Source organism: Sminthopsis crassicaudata, chromosome 3 (genome assembly GCF_048593235.1).
Source record: "Sminthopsis crassicaudata isolate SCR6 chromosome 3, ASM4859323v1, whole genome shotgun sequence".
Classification (NCBI taxonomy): Eukaryota; Metazoa; Chordata; class Mammalia; order Dasyuromorphia; family Dasyuridae; genus Sminthopsis; species Sminthopsis crassicaudata.
In genome coordinates, this window is record NC_133619.1 from 180,292,964 (window position 1) to 180,318,374 (window position 25,411).

General features: G+C 35.3%; 2 long non-coding RNA genes across 2 annotated transcripts in view; one reads left to right on the forward strand and one right to left on the reverse strand.

Moving 5' to 3' along the window:
* Positions 1 to 16,525, reverse strand: part of LOC141560893 (uncharacterized) — a 104,990-nt gene extending 88,465 nt beyond the window's left edge. The window contains exons 1-2 of the long non-coding RNA XR_012487876.1: positions 15,645 to 16,525; positions 12,574 to 12,648 (exon numbers count right to left, since the gene is read on the reverse strand). This is a non-coding gene — a long non-coding RNA (uncharacterized LOC141560893). The remainder of the gene's footprint in view (positions 1 to 12,573; positions 12,649 to 15,644) is intronic.
* Positions 16,526 to 17,042: 517 nt separating this feature from the next.
* Positions 17,043 to 25,411, forward strand: part of LOC141560892 (uncharacterized) — a 121,133-nt gene continuing 112,764 nt past the window's right edge. The window contains exon 1 of the long non-coding RNA XR_012487875.1: positions 17,043 to 17,529. This is a non-coding gene — a long non-coding RNA (uncharacterized LOC141560892). The remainder of the gene's footprint in view (positions 17,530 to 25,411) is intronic.

Genomic DNA, 25,411 nt, shown 5'->3' on the forward strand with positions numbered 1-25,411 from the left:
AATTTTAACAACCATGTTATTATTTTTAAAAAATATTTTCCTTTTCTTTGATCACTTTGGGATACAGATCTATACAGTAGTATTGCTGGGTCAAAGAGTATATATGATAATGCTCTTGGGCATAATTCCAAATTATTTTTTTGAAGGGTTGGACTAGTTCAAAGCTCCACAACCACTATTCCTAATTATGTTTTCCATCTCCATCTTTAACTTTGGAGTTATTGATATTCCCTAATTCCCCATTAATGACTTTTTTAGCTTCCTTTGCTGATTCTTGTCTTCTTTGCCAACCATTAAGATAGGTTCTCCTCAAAGGCAGATTAGTGAGTCAGACTGTTTAACAACTAGCAACTTTGAAAAAAAAAAAAAAAGAAAAAAAAAAAAAGAAAAGAAAGAAAGAAAGAAAAAGGGACAGTTAGGTGGCGCAGTGGATAGAGCACCAGCCCAGAAGTAAAGAAGACCTGAGTTCAAATTTGGCCTCCTATACTTAACTTAATCCTAGCTATGTGACCCTGGGAAAGTCACTTAACCCCAATTGCATCAGCAAAAAAAAAAAAAAAAAAAAAAAAAAGACAAATTTTAACATTTAATCTGTTATAATACAATAATTTCTTCAGTACTTTTTAAAACCTAGACAATCAGAAAAACAACAAATTATGTTCTTATTTATAGTGCTTGCTATTTCTGAGGTATAAATGCTCACCACTATCAAAAACAGTTTTGAGCTTCTTCCAAAATATCTCTAGCTCTCTCTAATATTCTATTTTAAGACAATCTCAATGATTTTCAATCTCTACTTTGATACAAATGAACAAAGTCTTCCTGAATCCAAATCTACAGCCATGGAAAAGTCCTTTACCTCATGTTTATCATCTGTGAAATGGGAGCTAATAGCTGGAATACCTTAGTTCAAAAATTGTTATGAGGATCAAATGGAATTTATAGGCTTTGCAGGACTTAAAACACTATGCAAACTTTAGCTTTCACTCTGAATCCTTTCTGATCTCCAGCCCTTTAGTTCCAAGTACCCAAAGAAAATCTCTAGTTTTTCCACCTCTAGTCTGACATTTTCAAAAACCGACCTTATCATAAATCATTAGATTACAAATTGTTAGTTAGGAGATTCCGATTCTAACCTCTTTGTTTTAAAAATGAGGAAACTGAGATCAAGAAAGTATTAAGTGACTTGCTCAAAATATCAGTGATAGTAAACAGCAGATCTAGGATTTAAAACCAGATCCAGCATGAACATTGGAGTCATGGTGATATACAGGCTCTTCGAGAAAATATATGTAGGCACAGTGAGGTGGCACAGAAGATGGAACATGAGCCCAGGAGTCAGAGGAACCCAAATTCAAATATGACTTCAATCACTTACTTAAGGGTGTGTGATCCTTGGTAAGTCATTTTACCCTAATTACTTTAAAAAAAAGTATATTTTGAAGGAAAAGTCAAAAGTCAGGAAAAGAGATGAGATATTCTTCCTGTTATAAAATGAGATGACATTTATTACATTGGGATCCATCACAGCCATTAACCCATTATTATTGATTACTGTTAGGATGCTTACAAGGTGCTAATGGATATAATAATCTAATTTAGCATAGTACTTAACAATTCTCTAGTTCAGTAATATATTTACTAGAATTCCATGAGATTCACACCTTTAAGAGAGTATATGTTCAAGGACCTCCCATAAGCCCAGGGAGTACCCACAAGCCCATTCTCGGAGGCGGAATCTGATACATTCCCACTTCTACCTTCGTGCTGGCTGGAGACATTGGAGAAGATGAGAGGCTGGAGGCTGGAGGACTAACTTTTGGATTTGAAGACATTCGAACAAGAGCACTCAGGAGTCAAGAAGAGAGATAGGCTTCTACTAAAGCTAACCGGGCCCCAGGAAAAGATTCAGGATTTTGAAGGACACAATATAGGATCTGGACTTTAACTCTTGGCTGCATTTTGGGATTATTGAACTGAACTGAAACTAAGGCTGCCTCCAAAAGCTCTCCACGAAACCTGCCCTAAGAGAACAATTACATTTTAGAGAAACAGAACATCACAGATTACCTTGACAAGTTTGATTCTGAAATCTACCCAGGATGAATTTGACATTTCTGAATGGCTTGAATTAGATTTCTGCATCAGAGTTGTTTTTTTAATTATCCTTCAGGCTGTATATTCCTGTATTCATATATTCATATATATATATATATATATATATATATATATATATAAATATATATATATATAGGCATGTCTTTCTCTCTCTTTCTCTGTGTATATATATATATATATATATATATATATATATATATATATATATATATATATGGGCCACAGTTAGAAGATAATACAGTATTTCCCCTAAACTTGGTCTTCCTTTTCACTCTAATATTTCTGGATCCTATGACTTTTTTCTATTCTCTCATATTTGAAACTTTGTCATTATTTGATTTTTCTTTCACCTCACATATCCAAATGGTTTCCGAGTTATTTCCATTTTTATAATGTCTTTCATATATACATATATACATACATATACATATATATATATATATATATATATATATATATATATATATATATATATATATATATATATATACAGTTCTTCATTTTATAGAAGAGGAAATTTATGCCTAGAGATGTGGTATGATTTGCCCAAAACTAGGAAATGTCAGGCCCAGAACTTTAAGGCTTCTATTTGAGACTGGTTCAAGATTTCTGTACAATGCAAAATGCTGTGAATATAAATCCTCCTCCAATTTGATAAATGAAACAACCTAAAATCATATTTTTATAGAAAACAATAAAGGAGAATGAAATTACTGGCAGATGATCTTACTTATTTTTCTTCTGTGCAACTGTTAAATATTTTTAGCTAATAATCTGTATCATTTGAATACAGGCATAGAATAAAACTTGATACTAAATGCTCTCAGTCTAGAAATACCTAAGAAAATTTTTAAAGTTAATATTGCTCCCCTATGTATTTTTCATAGCAAATATCAACAACTAAAAAGTATTATTCAATCTGGAAGAAAGAACTGTTTGCAGTTAAGACTGAATTTGGCCCTTAGTGGGCTTCCAGCATCTAGCTAGAATACAAAATTCTGCAACGTTTCCAATAAAAGAGAAAATTAAGCCAGAGACTAATAAAGAAGGAGCTATTCATCTACTAGTTCCATTTTTCCACTATATGTGGTAAGGTAATGAAATTCCTAGGCAGACTTAGAAAACAGAATACCACTCCCCAGGTTCCCTACCATCACCACCAGCCAATCATGCAAACCTTATTGTGGTTAGAGAATTTCTCCAAGTCACACAACTTTTCCCAGATTCCATTGAATTTGCCTGACAACAGGCACAGGACCATATATACACCCCAGGCTCATCTATCTATCATCTGAGCAAGAGAACTCTTTCTTCCCCCTAGAGAGAGAATAGCAGTGGAATTTGGAATAGCACATCTGACATCATAGGTGTAGCCAAAAGAACAGGACGGAGTATATTTCCGTTCTAGGCTTGATAAAACAATATTGTGGTTAGTTATGCCATGATTGCCCAAAGGAATAGTAGAAGTTCTTCAGCTCAAAGCAATTTAGCAAAGCCTAAAAAATAAGAGCCAAGCACAAAGTAATAACATGTTGTTGGAATTTACATAGTACTTAAAAAAAAAAAAAGTTTTATTGACACTCACATTGGCCTAAATTTTGTCCTGTATCCCTACCTTCCTCCCTTGCAAAGAGACATTCCATAAAATCACAAATAATCTTTAAAATAAAAAAATGAAGAAAAGAAAAACAATCAACAAAAAATAATCAATGTAGCAAAAAAATTCGAAACTAGGTCCTCTGAATCCAAAGTCGATTCTCTTTCCCCAGCAATTTGCTTTTCAAAATTAAGGAATTTTCTGCTTTGAACATGACATGGACCTTAGACTTTTACTTTTAAAATTGCCTTTGGAATTGATCATAGTTCTGATTTCAATCTCATTTCCCTTTGAGAAAGTACGTGGGCTCTTTTTTATAATGATGTTGCCCAGTTTGCATGCTGATCTACCCTTTAGAAAACCAGACTTTCCAGCTTCAATCCTATCCTTGCCTTTATTCCCACTACCCTTTACTGTCCTAACTTACCCCAGGCCTGTCAACATCTTAAAGCAGGGAAGCCTAGGAATTTATAAACTTGTACACTGAAACAATGAGCCACAATTTAGGGCAATTCTTAATCCTAGCTTTCCCAACAATGAGAAAGGAATGGGAAAGAGATTAGGATGATACAGAATAAGAGAATGGAAGGGAAGAAGGAGGGGGAAGGTCTGCTTAAATTAAAGGCAAATTGCCTACTTATTAACATTTTTTAAAAAGAGGATTCATCTTATTAAATGATATATTGCAATATATACTATTCCAGTGTCCTGAAAGATGAAACCATAGAATTTTAGTATCTTTGATTAGAAAGGAATTTTTATGATTTTCTCCAAAACTATTATTTTATAAATGAGGCAAATGAGATAAAAAAAACCAAGTGATGTAGCTCAGATCATAGAACCAAGTGTTAGCATCTTTGGAATAGAACTTAAGGATTCTGAACTTTAATTTAGTTTTTCTTCCCATTATTTCTTTTACTGATATGCAGAGATAGCCAGATTGCCAGTTTCCATACATAATATTTATATCTCCATTTTCATACCTTTTCATAGATTATCTATCCTTCATACCTAGAATATACTCGCTTTTCTCTTCTACCTCTCAGAATTGTTAATTCCCATCAATATTTAGATTGTGTCATTTTCTAAATGAGTCCTTTCCTAATCCCCTTAAATTATCCCTCCCAAACTAAAATACTTATTTTATTATATTTCATATATACTTACAGATGTTCACATTAGACTGTAAGCTTTCTGAGGGAAAGAATTGTTTCATTTATCCTCACTACCTAGTGCAGTATCTAGCACAGAGTAGGTGCTTAATAAATGCTTGTTGACTAAAAGACAACACTTAGGTCAAAGTGTCATAATTAGTGGGGAAAATATTATTTCTGAGCCTTTCAAAATTTGCTGCCAAAAAAAGATCATTTCCCCATTCCTCTCCATTTTTATATATTCATGGGACCTGAAACAAGCTTGATCTTTCTTTCATGTTGAAGAATATGAGTAGGGCTGACATTTCACCAGCCACACAAAAGAATTTCAAGTTCAAGTCCCGTCATAATATGTCAATCCGGATCAGAAACTAGAACTGAAAAGTGATTTTTCATTGTTTATATTTTCTCCAGGAAAAAAAATTCAGGAAAATGGAGTCTGTTGCTTGTCAGGTCCTCCTGACTCCAGAGTGCTAACTATGCTAACTAGTTGCTTCATAAAAATATTTTTAGCATTAATTTTTAAATGGATTTTTATTAGCAAAATATATGCAAGGATAGTTTTCAACATTCTTGCAAAACCTTGTGTTCCAAATTTTTCTCCCTTCCTCCCCACCCCACCCCTAGACAGCAAGCAATCCAATATATGATTAACATTAATTTCTTTAAAAATTTGAGTCTGATTCTCTCCTTCCTTTCCTTGCCTCCACACTTCTTAAGAAAACAAATCTTTTAATATAGTTATCCTTATGAAGTCAGGAAAAATCAATTTCCATGTTAGTCATGTTGCAAAAAGAAACACAAACCAGAAATAAAAATATGCCTTGATTTGCAGTTTTAAACTCCCTCTGTTCTTTCATTTGAGGTAGATAGCATTTTTTTTACCAAAAGTTTCAGAATTGTCTTGGATCGTTGTATTGCTCAGAAAAAACTAAGTCATTTACAGTTGATCATTGCATATCATTGTTGTTTCTGTGTACCATATTCTATTAGTTCTGCTACTTTATTCCACATCAGTTTACGTAAGTCTTCCTAGGTTTTTTGAAACCATTCTGTTTGTCATTTTTTGGAGCACAATAGTATGCCATCACAATTGTATGCCACAAATTGTTGTCATTCCCTAATTGATGAGCATCCTTCTGATTTATAATCTTTGCCACATAATTTTTTTGTATATGTAGGTCCTTTTCTTTTTTCTTTGATCTCTCTGTGATACCCACCTAAGACCCATTTTAATTTATTAAAAAATACATTTAAGTGATTACATTCAAGATACTGTGCAAGATGATGTGGAGAAATAATAATCTTGGATTTATATGGGCCTTAGGGTTACAAAAATTTTCTCATGTATCCTGTGACACTCCTAAAATTTCACAAATATGAAAAAAGTGTTTGGCAAACATTCTGACCACTTAAGATGGAGGTACCCACACGGAAGAAACACTGTTGCAAAGAATTTAAGTTGTAAAAGCAAATAATGAATGGTGATACAACCCAGTACCTTTTAGTTATTTTACAGTAATGGACTCAGAATTGACCTTGAGTTCAGTGACTATATCATAGAAAAATAAATGAAGAAGCAATACAGACAAAGAAGAATTCCTTTTGCAAAATCCTATTAAAATCAGCTTTTTGAATGTTGGGAGCCAGACTTGGACCTATATTTTTGTTAGCATTTTATCCTGCTTGGGAAGTGCCCTTGATTGATAATAGATCTATACTTTATTAATGTAGAGAGCTGTGTAAAACATTGGAAAATTAAATTAATTTTAATGGTCACATAGTCTGCATGAATCAGAGGGATGATCTGCATCCAATTCTTTGGTTTTATGAACCTTTTAAACTTTTAAAGATTATTGAAGACCCCCTCTCCCAAAGACCTTTTGTTTGTATGGATTATAGTGATTCATACTGACCATATTTGAAATTAAATCATCTTAATAGTATTATAAAATTCAAAGACCCCCCCCCCCCGAAAGGGTCTTGGGGTTTTTGGAGCATACTTTCAGAACCATTACAATACACTTCTGCCTCTCAAAAATAAAATTTTAAAAATTATATCCTAGAAATTCTAGGATACTCTGGATGGTTGTGGCATTAAGCAGAACAGTCAGTCTTTAACAATAAATGCAGGAGTTTTCAGTAGCTTTTAAAAAGAAGAGGACAAAGGAAAATGAAGTATCACAATCATAGGAGAAGGTCTAATAAATTAGTCCAACTTCTCAAGAATCATGGACATCTCTTTAAATAATTCTTTTAAAATTGGGAGAAAGGCAATTTTTTTTTTCCTTTTCAGAGTTTCAGCTCTAAAAAGCTTTCTCCTAGAACAGTACATTTCAGATGCCAAAAATTCAGTCTGAGGATGTAATTGCAAAGCATTGAGGTTACATATTTAGAATTATAGTTAACTTGAACTGTCTTTCATACCTGCTCTGACATCTTTACAACTGCTTTTGAAATTATATTTCTAAAAAATATATGTCAAATTCAGGTTTCCCATAGACTCAGTAATTATAAAGGTTATAAGCCTGTTTAAAGACCTTAAAGACATTTATTTTTAAATTTGTTGATTCTGTATTTTTTTTTTATTGATGTACCTTGCCTAATCGTATCTTGCCTAAACATCATCCACATTTTTAAAAGTAAAAAAAGGTCACAGACATTGTATTTAGGTCTAAATTTCTATATATTTGTGATATCTTGTATATACTTATCTATGAATGTGCTTTATCCCACAGGAGAGGAAAGGCTATTGTACTAAAAATAATTGTATATACAAAGAAAGATGAATTAGAATATAAAAATGGGAGGATAAATAGAATGGAGAGGAGAGAAACTGATCAGCAAATATATATATATATATATACACACACACACAACAAATCAGTGATTCTTTTTGACGATAAGAAACAGAAGAGAGGATGTCCTACTTGGGATATTGAAGAGATAAAGTTCATTGGTATCTTTCTCTTGGTTTGGCTACAAAAGATGGAAAAAAAATGGCATTTATGACAGGTTCTCCCAAGGGATTATAGTCTGTGTTACTACTTCCCTACTACAAGCTGTGGTTCTGTAGTCATTGCTTCACATGGGCCCATTGTATATAGGTGCTGGGGAGGAAATCTGTCCACCCATTTTTCTCCCATGAGGGAAAACATTTCTGGCACTCTTTGAATTCTTTTTCTCTTTCTCTCCTTTCCCCCAAATTTTCCATGAACCAATTCTAGTCATGTATACCAATGCTTAACTTCTAGAATTTACTTTACTTTACTTTGGGTTTTTTAAATCAAATATCCATTGCTGTACATTTGGGGACTCCGAGTCTCTTTAAAAAGAACTACATTCTTCAGCAATGCCAGAAATTTGCATTCTCTTGCAAAAATAAGGTGGGGAATGATTTGATTGGAAACAATAACTATACAGCATAAATATAACATTAAGACTTTGTGGTTTAATAAGGGTGATTTTCCTGGCATGCCAGGCAACCAACCTAGAATACCTTTGAAAATAAAGAAAACATGTTTATTACTATTACTTGACATAGCCATGGCACCATGAAAAACATTACTATAATAAGACAGACAGTTCAGTGACAAGATGCCTAAGTTACATGTAGGACATAAAGCATATGTATATTTTAGAAGCACATGCTTTTTTATTTTTTTGATTTATGCATAAATTGGATTTAAATGAAGCAGACCAAATGCACCAAGACATCAGTATCACTCTTTCTTCTAAAGATACCACGGTAGTGAAGCAGGACAGAGTCAAAATACCTGGTGATAACTCAAGATGCAGTGGATGACTTTGGTGTCTTCAGTGTCTCACCAAGCTCAACACTTAGCATAGTTTCTCGCATTTAGTAAGCACTTTAATAAACATTTTTTGGCAAAGGGAATAATCATAAACAGCAAAGCAATAAAGCTAAGCAAGACTGACAAAGCAAAATTAGTTGGCTATAGTAATATTATCAACAGATCTATAAAATTGACTAACATTAATTATAGCATATATGCAAATACAAAAGAGCAAAACAATTAGAAAATATTTATAATTCTATTATACACATAACACAGGTACATAAGTAAATGAACATAATAAAACAAAGGATACTGAAACATGCAGTAATTATCATGTGATACTAGCAGATTATTCTTCATTCTTGCATCAAAGTAAAAGTTAAGTAAAATTGGAATACAGTGACTTCATCTAAAAGTTCATGCAACATTTCACTTCTGGAATACACCATATTTTTCCATTTTTTTTCTATTAAGAGAAATTGGGAACTCAAACTCTTGTAAAAATGAATGCTAAAAATTATCTTAATGTGTAGTTGGGAGAAAATGAAATACTATTAATTTTTTTTAAAAAGAGACTAATTTATAAAATGTAATCATGTAATTTTTAAGTATATTGTATAACATGGAGATCACAGTTTCATATATAATTGTTTGTGTTCTGTATATTTAGAAAGAAAAGTAATATTTTTGATGCTTAGGTCCTGAATAAGAAATTTAAAATTTTTTAAAGAATATATATGTACATATATATAAGAGACATATGGATGTCTTTTACTACATATTAAATCCATTAGTTATTTGTAATAGTTGGCATATTTCATTGTCATTTCTCAGGAGTCATGAATGATCATTATGTTGATCATGACTTATAGCTTTCAAAGTTGTTTGCTTTTACAGTCTTATTCTATAAATTATTCTGGTTTGTCCTTGTACTTTTTCTTTAGTTTATCACAGTTCTCAGAATTGTAGTTTTATAATATTGATGTGATTGTATATATTAATTTCTGGTTCTCACTTCATTCTGCATCAGTTATATTTTTTACATCTTTTCAAAATCATCTTTTTTTTCATTATTTCTTTACACTAAAATAGTTTTCCATCACTTTCACATATATAAATTTGCTCAATCTTTCATCACTTGATAGATCTCTTTCTGTTTCCAATTTTTACTCTCACAAAAACAGCTCCTATGAGTATTTTTGGTACAAAAAGTATCTTTTCCTGTTTTTTTAAATCTCGAGTGTTATAGTTGGGGCAAATGGCATTCACTTTTTAGTAACTATTTATATATAAAGCCAAACTGCTTTCTAGAATTGTTATATCCATTTAAAGGTCTGTCAATATTGTATAGATGTTCCTATTTTCTCATAACCCTTGTAACATTTAACATTTTCCTTTTCTCTCCCTTTTTTGTTGCTCTGATGAATATGAGACAGACTCTCAGAATGACTTTAATTTCATTTCTCTATTTAATGGTGATTTGGAGCATTTTTTTTCATAGGCTACAAATTGCATTGTTTTCTTCACTTGAGAACTATTTGACCATATCTTTAAGCCATATTTTATTTAGGGAATGGCTCTTCTTCTTACAAATGAGATGTTTATCGGAGAAATTGCTGCATAGATTTTCCAGTTAATGATTTTCCTTTTAATCTCATCTTTAGTTAGTCTAGTAACTAATTTTTGGGTCTGTTTTCTAAATTACTTGCTCACTTCTCTGCTCCTATATTTATGATAGTAGATAATTTGGACTGATCATCAGTATCAGTATTTGCTTCTCTTCACCTAAACTTAAGATAGGGTCAGGTTGGCTATCAGTATTCTTGTGCTCTATGGATCGCAACTTTTCATCAGGAATCCCTACAGGGGCAATTCTAGGCAAGAAGTTGGTTTTAGGTTTAGCGCAATTAAATGTGTTATACACAAATTCTCCATGGAAAACATCACTCATATGTTGTTAGTTTTGTTCACTACCTGTTGAAATAAGTTTTCATCATTTCTTGATTATTAGAATGTCCCACAAACTAAGAAAGGGTTTTAGTGAGTAGCCTTGTTAGGATCTCCTGCATGCTCTAGGGTTATTTTATAAATGGAATATTGTCTAATCTCTCAACAGCTTTGTATGGGTTAACTTTCAATAGATTAGCTAATTTGTAAGTCTCTTAAATGTCAAGTTTTAAAACTCTTATCTCCTTATTGAAAGTTTTAACTATGCATTTTAGTATTATATTGTCAATTATTTCTATTCCAATTCTGTTGCTTTAACTCTCAAATTTTGAGACTGATCTTGTGACATCATCAATATCTCAAATATTAACTCGAGAGATAAAATTGCTTGCTCTATTGCAAGCCAATGATTATATAATTAATATATAAGTATAAATACCAAACTACTACTCATACAATATCAAAGCAGCAGGCATTAAGTCAAACTTATAAAAATTATTAATAGTTTCTGTGTTGACATAGCAAAAATCTTGCATAAAACAAGTATTCAGAACTTGTTTACAAACACAAAGCATATTAAGAAAATTCAGCAAGACATATCATATAATAATGTTTCATATCAGTAGCAGATAGATGGAATACCAAATTTGCCTGTGAAAAAACTTCACGTCTCCACAAAATAAATAAAATAAAATTGGAAATAAAGTTTCCTGGAGTATTTTGTGGGGAATGTAATTGCAACCATAAAATAAAATAAAATAGCCAATATTTTGGATTTTTAAGCTATACGTGTACATTCATTATTTTAACATAATTCGATATGAGTCATGATGGGGAAAAAAGGTCAGAACAAAAGAGAAAACAGCATGAGAAAGAAAAAAAGAAGAAGAAAAAAGTGAAAACAGTATGTTTCAGTCTCCACATTCAGTCTCCATAGTTCTCTCTACATGTAGATGGCATTTTCCATCCAAAGTTTTTTTGAAATTGCATTGGCACACTGAATTGCTAAGAATAGGTAAGTCTATGATAGTTAATCATCATATAATCTTGTTATTGCTGTGTATGTTTTCCTGATTTTGCTCATTTCACTCAGCATCAGTTCATGTAAATCTTCCCAGATTTTTCTGTTTATCATTTCTTATTTCTTGTAGAACAAAAATATTATATTATAACTTATTTAGCTATTCCCTAAATAATGGGCATCCATTCATTTTCTAATTCTTTGCCACCACACAAAAATAACTGCAACAAACATTTTTGCACATGTGGGTCCTTTTTCCTATTTTGTGATCTCTTTGAGATATAGATCCAATGGTGGCATTACTGAAAGGATGTACACAGTTTGATAGCCCTTTGAGAACCAAATTGCTCTCCAGAATAGCTGGATCAGTTCACAACTCTACCAACAATGCATGAGAGTCCAGTTTTCTCACACCTCCTACAACATTTATTATTATCTTTTCTTGTCATTTTAGTCAATCTGAGAGGTATGAGGTACTACCTCAGAGTTGTTTTAATTCGTATTTCCCTAATCAATACTGAATTAGAGCATTTTTTTTCTTATGGCTATAGATACCTTTAATTTTTTTATCTTAAAATTGTCTGATCATATCCTTTGATCATTTATCAGTTGGGGAATGACTTGTATTCTTATAAATTTGACTCGGTTCTCGATATATTTTAGAAATGAGATCTTAATCAGAAACACTAGCTGTAAAAAGTGTTTCCCAGCTTTTGCATCCCTTCTAACCTTAGCTGCATAGGTTTTGTTTGTGCAAACCCTGTTTAATTTAATGAAATCAAAATTATCTATTTTGTATTTCATAATGTTCCCTAATTCTTGTTTGGTCATAAATTATTCTCTTCTCCAAAAATCTGACAGATAAACTATTCATTGTTTTCCTAATTTGTTTATAATATCACTCATATATAAATCATAAACCCATTTTGACCTTACCTTGACATAGCATGTGAGATGTTGGTCTATGCCTAGTTTCTGAGTGTTTCCAGCAATTATAATTCCAGTATATAACTAGAAAATGAAATAAAATTATCAATTAAAAAAAACTAACAACTATACTCATTATAGGGAAAACACATTTTAAAAAATTCTAAATTTAGAATTAAAATGTACAAGTCCCTTCTCAAGCAAAATATCCAAAACAACATATATGAGGCTAAGAAGAAAAAGATTATGCCATCAGGGTTCTCAACTGTTCTGCTGAGAAAACAATTACTATTGTACTACCAAATAACCTGATCTTCTCAGAAAAATAAAAAAGATGTGATTTAAAAATTCAAAAAAAGAAGTGATCAGTTCAGATTAAAAAAAAGCACTTTACGTGTGTTAATGCATTTGATTTTCACAACAATATTGAGGTAGATGATGTTATTATCTTTATTTTACAGATGAGGAAATCGAGGCTGGGAGAGATATTAAATGATTGGTCCATAAACACACAACTTGTAATTGAGGTAGTATTCTAAGTCAAGGATCTTACTGATTCCAATTTCTTCACTGTCTGCACTGCACCACCACTAATCCATGGTGAAAAAAAATAAAATTAGGACCAGAAATCAAAGAACAGTGAAGAAAAGAAGTTCTATTTCACTAGAGTGATGATGCACCTAGGGTCTTGGATTTAGGGCAATCAGTGATTTTCTGATGGCAAGAAGTAGACTTCCTGCTTAGCTGCAGAAGAGATGAGCAGTCTTCCCTTTAGATGTCCCTGGAAATAAGAGGATAGGAGACTATCTCACACTATATTGAACCTGCACCACAGGGGTTACATCTCCTGCAATTGAATCTTCAGTTCTCCAAGTCTTTCTGGATATTAGTGCTGGAGAGAAACCAAAGCAGGGATACCAACTGCATTCCACATGTCTCTATCTCTCAAGATATATTGTTCATCTGCTTCTTTTGAACACCATACCTCTTTCCTCTTCTTAAAACAATTCTCCATCAATCATTCCCAATCCTACATACACACAGACTCTCAAATTTCCCTCAGACATCCACTATTGTGCATTTTGGAAATCTTAACCTTCTTAAATAGAAGCTATGTATATAAACTCCTTAAGGTCAGAGTTGTCTCGCTTAGTGCCTGGCATATGATAGGAGCTTGATATATTTTTGCTAATTGATGGCTTAAAATTATGTGCCTGTATGCTACACAGTATAAAGCTGTCTAAAGTATCCAAAAATCAAATAGGCAAACATAATCTACAATCCCATACAACTATATTTAATATGAAATAATGTCATATGACATTATTTTAATTCCAGACACTTATACTAAAAAAAAAAAAAAAAAAAAAAAAAAAATTTAAAAGATATTTGAAGAATTTCTTCAAGGTTATAGAATTTTTTTTGAGGAAGTTGTGTTAGTTCTGAGGAAACTTACTAAGTTAGTTAGACTAAATGTTTTCACGGTCTCTCCTAGATCTGAAATTCTATGATTTTAGATCTTCAGGCTATTTGATAGCTTCTTGAGTAATGGTTCCAAGGACATTTGTTTTTCCCCTCATTGTAAATTTTTCTGTAGGAAGAACAGATGCCAAAGATCAAACTGATGATCTTTTCATGTTTCAAATCAGAAAATCTTCCTGATTTCTTGAGTTATTACCTTAACAATGAAACAAACTACACTACACCCTTGATTTTATGCAAAACATGATTGCCTTCAAAATACATTCACTAATTTTGTACAGCATTTTCCATCCTATAATCAGTGCTGAAAAATCTCAAAATCTGTTTTAATTTTTTATTTTACCTTTATTCCAGATTCACAAATTAAAAAATCTATCTCAACAACAAATTCTGTTCTCATAACAAAGGATTGTAAACATTCAATATTTGTCTTTTTTTTAATCACATATTTTTAATGTTTTAAGAAAAATGTTTGTTTGTTTTTTTAGGCTGGGGTTAAGTGACTCGCCCAGGGTCACACAGGTAGGAAGTATTAAGTGTCTGAGACCAAATTTGAACTCAGGGTCCTCCTGAATTCAAGGCTGGTGCTCTATCCACTGCGCCACCTAGCTGCCCGTAGGAAAAATGTTTTTGCAATAACCAATACATTTTCATCTCTCTCACCACAAATAAAAAATTTAAAAAGTAAAACACAAGGAGACATATAGAAAACCAGAGTTCAAATCCCACCTTACACATTGCTGTGACCTTGGATAAGTCCCTTAACCTCTGCCTCAGTTAACTCAACTATGAAATGGGGATAATAGTAACTGCTTCCAAAGGTTCTTGTAAAAATCAAATGAATGCTTGCAAAGCTATTAGCACAATGCTTGACATATGATAAACTTTTTTTAAAAATAGTTTTTATTTGTCAGAAATATGCATGGGTAATTTTACAGCATTGACAATTGCCAACCCTTTTATTCCAATTTTTTCCCTCCTTCCCCTCCCCCCCCAGATGGCAGGTTGACTAATACCATGTTCAATATGTTAAAGTATAAATTAAATACAATATATGTATACATGTCTAAACAGTTGTTTTGCTGTACAAAAAGAATCAGACTTTGAAATAGTGTACAATTAGCCTGTGAATGAAATAAAAAATGCAGGCGGACAAAAATAGAGGGATTGGGAATTCTATGTAGTGAGTGGTTCATAGTCATCTCCCAGAGTTCTTTTACTGGGTGTAGCTGGTTCAGTTCATTACTGCTCTATTGGAACTGATTTGGTTCATCTCATTGTTGAAGAAAGTCACGCCCATCAGAATTGAACATCATACAGTGTCATTGTTGAAGTGTATAACGATCTCTTGGTTCTGCTCATTTCACTCAGCATCACTTCGTGTAAGTCTGTCCAGGCCTTTCTGAAATCAACCTGTTGGTTATTACAAAACAAAAATATTCATATGATAAACTTTTAATAAATGCTTATTCTTTTCTCTCTCTACTAACCTATTCCATGAGTGTTGTCCTTCAAAAGTCATGTTACAGATAATATGTTTGAAGTTTCTTCAGGTAGTTTACCAAGCACAAAAGAAAGTCATTAATTTATTTTCTTACCTTCCATATCACTTCCTTCTTTTATCTTTCTCTTTCTCTTAGTTATGCTCCTTCTCTCCCTCCTCTATGTGAATGTTTGGAGCAACAGAACTTCCAGGAAGAGATATCCTGGAGAATGGAGCAACTAGCTTTCACAAGTCTAGAAGCCAAGGGGAAGCAGAAGTGAATGTACTGTGGTCCTCAAACTTTTTGAATAGGGTCCTATTCACTGTCCCTCAGACTGTTGGGAGGACCGGACTATAAAAACAAAAGCTCCCACTCTGTCTCCGCCCTCAGCCCATTTACCATAGCCCGCGCACCGCATAAACGTCCTCAACGGCTGCATCTGGCCCTCTTACCATAGTTTGAGAACCCTGGGCTTATTTCTGCCCATTCCAACTACCGTAAGTGAGTGATTATAAGTGTCTGAGTTCTAACTGGGAGTGAACAGAAGTTGAATTGCTTGAGTTGCAAACATGAATTAGCAGAAGGTGGATTGACATTATTCAGGAACAGTCTGACATTCTCAAAGGTCCCTTGGCATAGCCCCTATCTGTGGACTTGAAATCTTCAGTATTTATACTATCGATAAAGGGTTAAGGGGAACTCATATACACAGGTTTTGAATGATTCCAGCAACTTTTCTTGAACATTTTCCAGCAACAGGGGGGTCACTACTCAAGAAGGCTCGAGACTCCACAAAAGTACTTGGAGAAATTCCTGCTGTGATTGTGCACCCACTGCCTCTTTTGCCAGAGCATCAGTTCTTATTTTGGCGGTTCGGAAGATGCAACAACACCACAAATATAAATCACGTTCTGTGTCCCTGACAAAGGTTTCCTTTATTGAAGGGGGGATTAGATTCCTTAGTGCCAGGCTCGGGTTTATCATTTTGATGCTTTGATGCTAGAAAGCAAGAGGAAAATGAAATAGAAAAGTAAAAACTTTCCTGAGACGTTCTCAATGCGCTTTAGGGATAAAAATAAATTAATTGCAGAGAGAAGGGGCTAGGCAAAGATAAGAAAAGCAAGCATGAGTGCTCAAAAGCACGGAGTTCCCTCGTTTCATCGAGGACCATTTTTCCCGAAATAAATCAAAAGTTAAGCTTGCCAGAGAGAGCCCACAGGATGGTGAAAAAGATAAAAGCCAGACAGATGAGAAGGCGTGGTCTAGAAACGCTATTCTACGCATGCGTGCACCAGTTGAAGTTCTACCCAACCTGCCCCCAACATTCTTTGATGACCGGAGGGGCAGGGGGAAGAGATAGTTCCTGCGCCTGCTAGCAATGGCGAGAGAGGGAAGTAAAGGAGAGGGAGGAGCTAACATTGCGCCTGTGTATTGGTGTCTATGGGCAGGAAGCCTCTGGGGCCGAGGGGCGGAGCTTCCGAGGCTGGGAGGCAGAGGGAGGAGTTTACTCGGGCCGCTGCCGCCCTGCCGGGAGCATGGTGCAGGCTGACTTAGAGTGTAGTTTCCTACCCTAATAAGCCTTTTCTGAGTGGGGCAAAGGGGGCCGGCAGGAAAAAAAATCTGCTTCAATTCGCATTCAGAGCTCATCAGTTCTCTCTCTGGAGGCAGAGAGTTCCAAAGGACCCATAATGAAAATGCTATCTTGGATCATCGTACTGGTGAGAAGAGCTGTCATTCACAGCTGATCACCATATACCATTGCTATTACTGTGTACAATGATCTGATTCTGCTCTCTTTACTTTGCATCAGTTCACATGAGCCTTCCCAGGTTTTTCGCGTATTGGGCAGCAGGCGGGTCCCCGCGCGCGCGGCAGGGTCCTGGGCTCGCGCTGCTCCCAGGGATGGTGAGTAAGGTGCCGCTGTTACGTCTGCTGACTGCGGTCAACCCGAGGAGGATGAAGCTGCTAGTGGTCATCGCCTTTGTCGCCTACGTAGCCTGTAAGTGTGTGCTGGCGGGGATGGATGGAGAGCCCCCATTCATTCATTGCTGGGCACTGGTGTGGGGGGGAGGTGGGGGAGAGCGGTGGACGAGGTTCTTGTTTCCCCTCCGGTGTAGGGAGTCCTTCTGGGCGGGGAACAGGGAGGGAGGGAGGGAGGAATGGGAGAAGTGAGTGGCAGTGCTGATGCAGGCGGTGGTGGAGCTGTGGTTGCCTACACACTGCATTCTGTGTGTGTGTGTGTGTGTGTGTGTGTGTGTGTGTGTGTGTGTGTGTGTGTGTGTGTGTGTGTGTGTGTCTCGAGTGCGCACGTTTCTTGGGTGCAGACGCTTTTAGCCGGGAGGGTGCTTTTCCAGTTTTCTAAACCTTCCTTTACACACCTGGCGCTACCTGCTCTTCTTCCCCTTCCCTCTCCAAACCCCTTTTCTCCTCCCTCCCGGCTTTCCTGGAGGCTCGGCGGTTTTTGCTCTCTTTGGAAGTAATCTGCGAGCAAACTTCAGCCGAAACCGTCCGAGACCGTTTTAGGCCCTGTGGGGAAGAATGCAACCTGTGTGGAGTTAACCGTGAACTTGAGACATGAAGCGGGGGGGGGGGGGGGGGGGGGGGGGAAGGAGATGGGAGGCGCGTCTGCATTCTGAGGGTGGTGGAGCTGGGTGCAAATTGTAGCTAGGAGAGAGAGACGCGAAATGGGGATCATTGAAGGCCGGAAGGGATTAGATGGAGGCTTTTCTTATATTACCTGGAAGCCCTCTTTTTTTAGCGAATCTGGTGGCCACAGAGGACTCCCACTGTGGCCTCACGTTCTTCTTTTTCCTCCTCAGCATCTCCTCCCGACCCTCATCGCCCCTTAAGGAAAGAGTGTGTGTGTGTGTGTGTGTGTGTGTGTGTGTGTGTGTGTGTGTGTGTTTGTGTGTGTGTGTGTGTGTGTGTAAGAGTGCTAATTGTGTGTGTTGAGTGGAAGTCGAGCCGAAGACGCTGGAAAAGCTCAGTGGCTCTGCAAGTGCTGGGTGATGCCCTTTGGGAATCTCTCCGGATAAAAGGTCAAAAAGCTCTTCTTTGTCGTAGTCTAGAGAGAGTTGTGCCGCGAAAAGCCACGGAACCCCGTAACACCCGCAGCTAGTCATCGTTGTTTATTAAATAGGATAAAAATACTGTGCAGTTGGCAGAATCCACCCAGCTCCGTGTTTACACTGCAGGGGAAATTACTCAGCATTTAACTATTCTCCTGCTAAATTTTGCTCACCAAACTGCATCCTCCTTCCCTCCCTGCTCCCTCCTCCCCTCCCGAATCTCTCCCCTTCTGTTTGTAGAGGGTGCATAGTGTATCTAACCTTTTCCATGCGTTCGGTTCACAAAATGGTTAGAGGCAGCTGCTGGAGTTACAATGTATCCAACCTTGTTCCGGGGCTTGCTTCAGTATCTGGGCTAAGCCGGCAGTGAGTGTAACAGAAGTAACCGTGTGTGGAGCTGTTCCTGGGAGATGGTGTTCTCCGTCTGAGTAGCTCTCTAATTCGGTGCTACTTGTTAGCTTCTAGGTGCTAGCTACTAGCTGCTGGCCTAGTCCTTAAGTGGGAAAGGACCGAAAGGTGATGGGACTATTTTGAAAAGAGAGAAATCTTGAAAGGAGGAGGATTCATAGGATAGATAATGAGATAGGACTAAGTATAGAGATTGTGCTTTACCCCTCCCCCCACCCCCGTGATCCCTGGGGGTTGTGGTTTTAGTTTGTCCTCCTGCTCCTGCTCAGGGAAAGACATTCTGCTGATTTAAGAAATGACTAGAGGATTGTGTTGTTTTTTTAATTGGTGGTGATGCTGTGTGTGTTTTAGGGTATTGGGGGATGGAGAGGATTGGGGCATGACATAATTGGTTAGAAAGCATTTTATCAAAGAAAACATTATAGCACCTGCTCTTTTCCACGCATTCATGTGGGCACTGAAGATACATATGCAAACCCATAGTACATAGTAGTCTGTAGTTCCCTTCAAGAAGAAATCACCAAGCATTCACACAGACAGATAGGCAACAATTTACTTTCCAAGAAAGGAAGATGTTGTTCCAGGAGAGACTTCAGCTTCAGGGAAGTCCTTTTTTTTTTTTTTTTTTTTTTTTTTTTTTTTTTTTTTAATATATATTTTTTATAATATTATCCCTTGTATTCATTTTTCCAAATTATCCCCCCTGCCTCTACTCCCTCCCCCCATGACAGGCAATCCCATACATTTTACATGTGTTACAATATAACATAGATACAATACATGTGTGTAAATACCATTTTCTTATTGCACAATAAGCATTAGATTCCGAAGGTACATGTAACCTGGGCAGACAGACATTTGTGCTAACAATTTACATTCACACCATATTAATAATCAAATTAATAAAAACCATATGATCATCTCAATAGATGCAGAAAAATCATTTGATAAAATCCAACATCCATTCCTACTAAAAATGCTTGAGAGTATAGGAATAAATGGGCTATTCCTTAAAATAATAAGGAGCATATATTTAAAACCGTCAGTAAACATCATATGTAATGGTGATAAATTAGAACCTTTCCCTGTAAGATCAGGAGTGAAACAAGGTTGCCCACTATCACCATTACTATTCAATATAGTACTAGAAACTCTAGCCTCAGCAATAAGAACCTAGAAAGAGATTCAAGGAATTAGAATAGGTAATGAGGAAATCAAACTATCACTCTTTGCAGGTGACATGATGGTATACTTAGAGAACCCCAAAGACTCTGCTAAAAAGCTATTAGAATAAATTCAGAACTTTAGCAAATTTTCAAGATACAAAATAAATCCACCTAAATCCTCAGCATTTTTATACATTACCAACACAATCCAACAGCAAGAGATACAAAGAGAAATTACATTCAAAATAATGGTCGATAGTATAAAATATTTGGGAATATATCTACCAAATGAGAGTCAGGAATTATATGAGCAAAATTACAAAACACTTGCCACAAAAATAAAGTCAGATTTAAATAATTGGAAAAACATTCAGTGCTCTTGGATAGGCCCAGCAAATATAATCAAAATGACAATACTCCCTAAACTAATCTATTTATTTAGTGCTATACCAATCAGACTCCCAAGAAACTATTTTAATGATCTAGAGAAAATAACAACAAAATTCATATGGAAGAATAAAAGGTCGAGAATTGCAAGGGAACTAATGAAAAAAAAAGTGAGAGGAAGGTGGTCTAAGTGTACCTAATTTAAAGCTATCTTATAAAGCAACAGTCACCAAAACCATTTAGTATTTGCTAAGAAATAGACTAGTTGATCAATGGCATAGGTTAGGTTCACAGGGCAAGATAGTGAATAAAAATAGCAATCTAATCTTTGACAAACCCAAAGATCCCAAATTTTGGGATAAGAATTCATTATTTGACAAAAACTTCTGGGAAAACTGGAAAGTAGTATGGCAGAAACTAGGCATGGACCCACATTTAACACCACATACTAAGATTAGATCCAAATGGGTCCAAGATTTAGGCATAAAGAATGAAATCATAAATAAATTTGAGGAACATGGATGGTTTACCTCTCAGACTTGTGGAGGAGGAAGGACTTTGTGTCCAAGGAAGAACTAGAGACCATTATTCATCACAAAATAGAAAATTTTGATTACACCAAATTAAAAAGTTTCTGCACAAACAAAACTAATGCAAACAAGATTAGAAGGGAAGTAACAAATTGGGAAAACATTTTTACAGTTAAAGGTTCTGATAAAGGCCTCATCTCCAAAATATACAGAGAATTAACTTTAATTTATGAGAAATCAAGCCATTCTCCAATTGATAAATGGTCAAAGGATATGAACAGACAATTTTCAGAAGATGAAATTAAAACTATTTCCACTCATATGAAAGAATGTTCCAAATCACTATTGATCAGAGAAATGCAAATTAAGACAACTCTGAAGTATCATTACACACCTGTCAGATTGGCTAAGATGACAGGAACAAATAATGATGAATGTTGGAGGGGATGTGGGAAAACTGGGACACTGATGCATTGTTGGTGGAGTTGTGAAAGAATCCAGCCATTCTGGAGAGCAATTTGGAACTATGCCCAAAAAGTTATCAAAATGTGCATACCCTTTGACCCAGCCATACTACTACTGGGCTTATATCCCAAGGAAATACTAAAGAAGGGAAAGGGACCTGTATGTGCCAAAATGTTTGTGGCAGCCCTTTTCATAGTGGCTAGAAGCTGGAAGATGAATGGATGTCCATCATTTGGAGAATGGTTGGGTAAATTATGGTATATGAAGGTTATGGAATATTATTGTTCTATAAGAAATGACCAACAAGGAGAAATACAGAGAGGCTTGGAGAGACTTACATCAACTGATGCTAAGTGAAACGAGCAGAACCAGAAGATCATTATACAATTCAACAATGATATTGTATGAGGATGTATGCTGATGGAAGTGGGTATCTTCAACATAGAGAAGAGCCAATCCAATTCCAATTGATTAATGATGGACAGAATCAGCTACATCCAGAAAAGGAACACTGGGAAATGGGTGTAAACTGTTATTTTTACCTTCTGAATTCAATTCTTCCTGTGCAACAAAAAATTCGGTTCTACACACATATATTGTATCTAGAATATACTGTAATATATTTAACATGTATAAGACTGCGTGCCATCTGGAGGAGGGGGTTGGAGGAGGAAGGGAAAAAATCTGAATAGAAGTAAGTGCAAGGGATAATGTTGTAAAAAATTACCCATGCATATGTACTGTCAGAAAAAAGTTATAATTATAAAATAAAATAAAAATTAAATTAAAAAAAATTTACATTCACTTCCCAGTTTTCCTTCTCTGGGTGTAGCTACCTCTGTCCATTATTGATCAACTGGAAGTGAGTTGGATCTTCTTTATGTTGAAGATTTCCACTTCCATCAGAATACATCCTCATACATTATTGTTGAAGTGTACAGAGATCTTCTGGTTCTGCTCATTTCACTCAGCATCAGTTGATGTAAGTCTCTCCAAGCCTCTCTGTATTCCTCCTGCTGGTCATTTCTTACAGAGCAATAATATTCCATAACCTTCATATACCATAATTTAACCAACCATTCTCCAACTGATGGACATCCATTCATCTTCCAGTTTCTAGCTACAACAAAAAGAGCTGCCACAAACATTTTGGCACATACATGTCTCTTTCCTCTCTTTAGTATTTGTTTGGGATATAAGCCCAGTAGTAGTACTGCTGGGTCAAAGGGTATGCACATTTTGATAACTTTTTGGGCATAGTTCAAAATTGCTCTCCAGAATGGCTGGATTCTTTCACAACTCCACCAGCAATGTATTAGTGTCCCAGTTTTCCCACATCCCCTCCAACATTCATCATTATTTGTTCCTGTCATCTTAGCCAATCTGAAAGGTGTGTAGTGGTATCTCAGAGTTGTCTTAATTTGCATTTCTCTGATCAGTAGTGATTTGGAACACTCTTTCATATGAGTGGATATAGTTTCAATTTCTTCAACTGAGAATTGGCTGTGCATATCCTTTGACCATTTATCAATTGGAGAATGGTTCGGTTTCTTATAAATTAAAGTCAATTCTTTGTATATTTTGGAAATGAGACCTTTGTCAGAACCTTTCCTTTTAAAAATGTTTTCCCAATTTGTTACTTCCCTTCTAATCTTGTTTGCATTAGTATTGTTAGTACAGAAACTTTTTAGTTTTATGTAATCAAAATCTTCTATTTTGTGATCAATAATGATCTCTAGTTCTCCTCTGGTCATAAATTCCTTCCTCCTCCACAGGTCTGAGAAGTAGACTATCCTCTGTTCCTCTAATCTATTTATTATCTTACTCTTTATGCCTAAATCATGGACCCATTTTGATCTTATCTTGGTATATGGTGTTAAGTGTGGATCCATATCTAATTTCTGCCATATTAATTTCCAGTTTTCCCAAAAGTTTTTTTCCAAATAATGAATATTTATCCCTTAATGTTGGTGTCTTTGGGTTTGTCAAAGATTAGATTGTTATAGATGTACCCTTTTTTGTCTTTGTATCTGATCTGTTCCACTGATCTACCAGTGTATTTCTTAGCCAATACCAAATGGTTTTGGTGACTGCTGCTATATAATATAGCTTAAGATCAGGTACACTTAGACCACCTTCCTCTGACTTTTTTTTTCATTAGTTCCCTTGCAATTCTCGACCTTTTATTCTTCCATATGAATTTTGTTGTTATTTTTTCTAGGTCATTGAAATAGTTTCTTGGGAGTCTGATTAGTATAGCACTAAAGAAATAGATTAGTTTGGGAGTATTGTCATCTTTATTATATTCGCTCAGCCTATCCAAGAGCACTGAATGTCTTTCCAGTTATTTAAATCTGATTTTATTTTTGTGGCAAGTGTTTTGTAATTTTTCTCATATAATTCCTGACGTTTCTTTGGTAGATGGATTCCCAAATACTTTATACTCTCAACATTTGTTTGGAATGGAATTTCTCTTTGTATCTCTTGCTGTTGTATTTTGTTGGTGATATATAAAAATGCTGAGGATTTATGTGGATTTATTTTGTATCCTGCCACTTTGCTGAAATTTTGAATTATTTCTAGTAGCTTTTTAGCAGAGTCTTTGGGGTTCTCTAAGTATACCATCATGTCATCTGCAAAAAGTGATAGTTTGATTTCCTCATTTCCTACTCTAATTCCTTGAATCTCTTTCTCGGCTCTTATTGCCGAGGCTAGCGTTTCTAGTACTATATTGAATAGTAATGGTGATAGTGGGCAAGGTGTTTCACTCCTGATCTTACTGGGAAAGGTTGCAGTTTATTTCTATTGCATATTATGCTTACTGATGGTCTTAAATATATGCTACTGATTATTCTAAGGAATAGTCCATTTATTCCTATACTCTCAAGAGTTTTTAGTAGGAATGGATGTTGGATTTTATCAAAAGCTTTTTCTGCATCTATTGAGATGATCATATGGTTTTAATAATTTGATTATTAATATGGTCAATTATATTAATAGTTTTTTAATATTAAACTGGCCCTGCATTCCTGGAATAAATCCTACTTGATCATAGTTTATTATCCTGGAGATGATTTTCTGAAGTCTTTTTGCTAATATCTTATTTAAGATTTTAGCATCAATATTCGTTAAGGAAATTGGTCTATCATTTTCTTTCTCAGTTTTCGATCGACCTGGTTTAGGTATCAGTACTATGTCTGTGTTATAAAAGGAGTTTGGTAGGACTCCTTCATCCCCTATTTTTTCAAATAATTTATATAACATTGGGGATAATTGTTCTTTAAATGTTTGGTAGAATTCACATGTGAATCCATCTGGTCCTGGGGATTTGTTCCTGGGGAGTTGATTAAAAGCTTGTTCTATTTCTTTTTCTGAAATGGGACTATTTAAGCAATTTATCTCCTCCTCTGTTAATCTAGGGAGCCTATATTTTTGGAGGAAGTCATCCATTTCACTTAAGTTATCAAATTTATTGGCATAAAGTTGGGCAAAGTAACTCATTATTTCTTTAATTTCCTCTTCATTGGTGGAAAGATCCCCCTTTTCATTTGTAAGACTAACAATTTGATTTTTCTCTTTCTTTTTTCTGATCAAATTTACCAAAGGTTTGTCTATTTTATTGGCTTTTTCATAAAACCAACTTTTTGTTTTATTTATTTATTCAATGAAGCTGTCTGGGTTTTTAACCGCGGCCCTAGCTCCTTCTGCTTTTCAGCCAAACCCTAGGCTCCATCCCAAGAGCAATATGTGGGCTTAGCTCCCTTTCCCGCTGTCTGCTTCTATTCATGTCCCCAGTTTCTGGTCCCTGTGTCTTTTATGAACGTATCATTCATCTGGTAGCCCACCTCATCCATCTT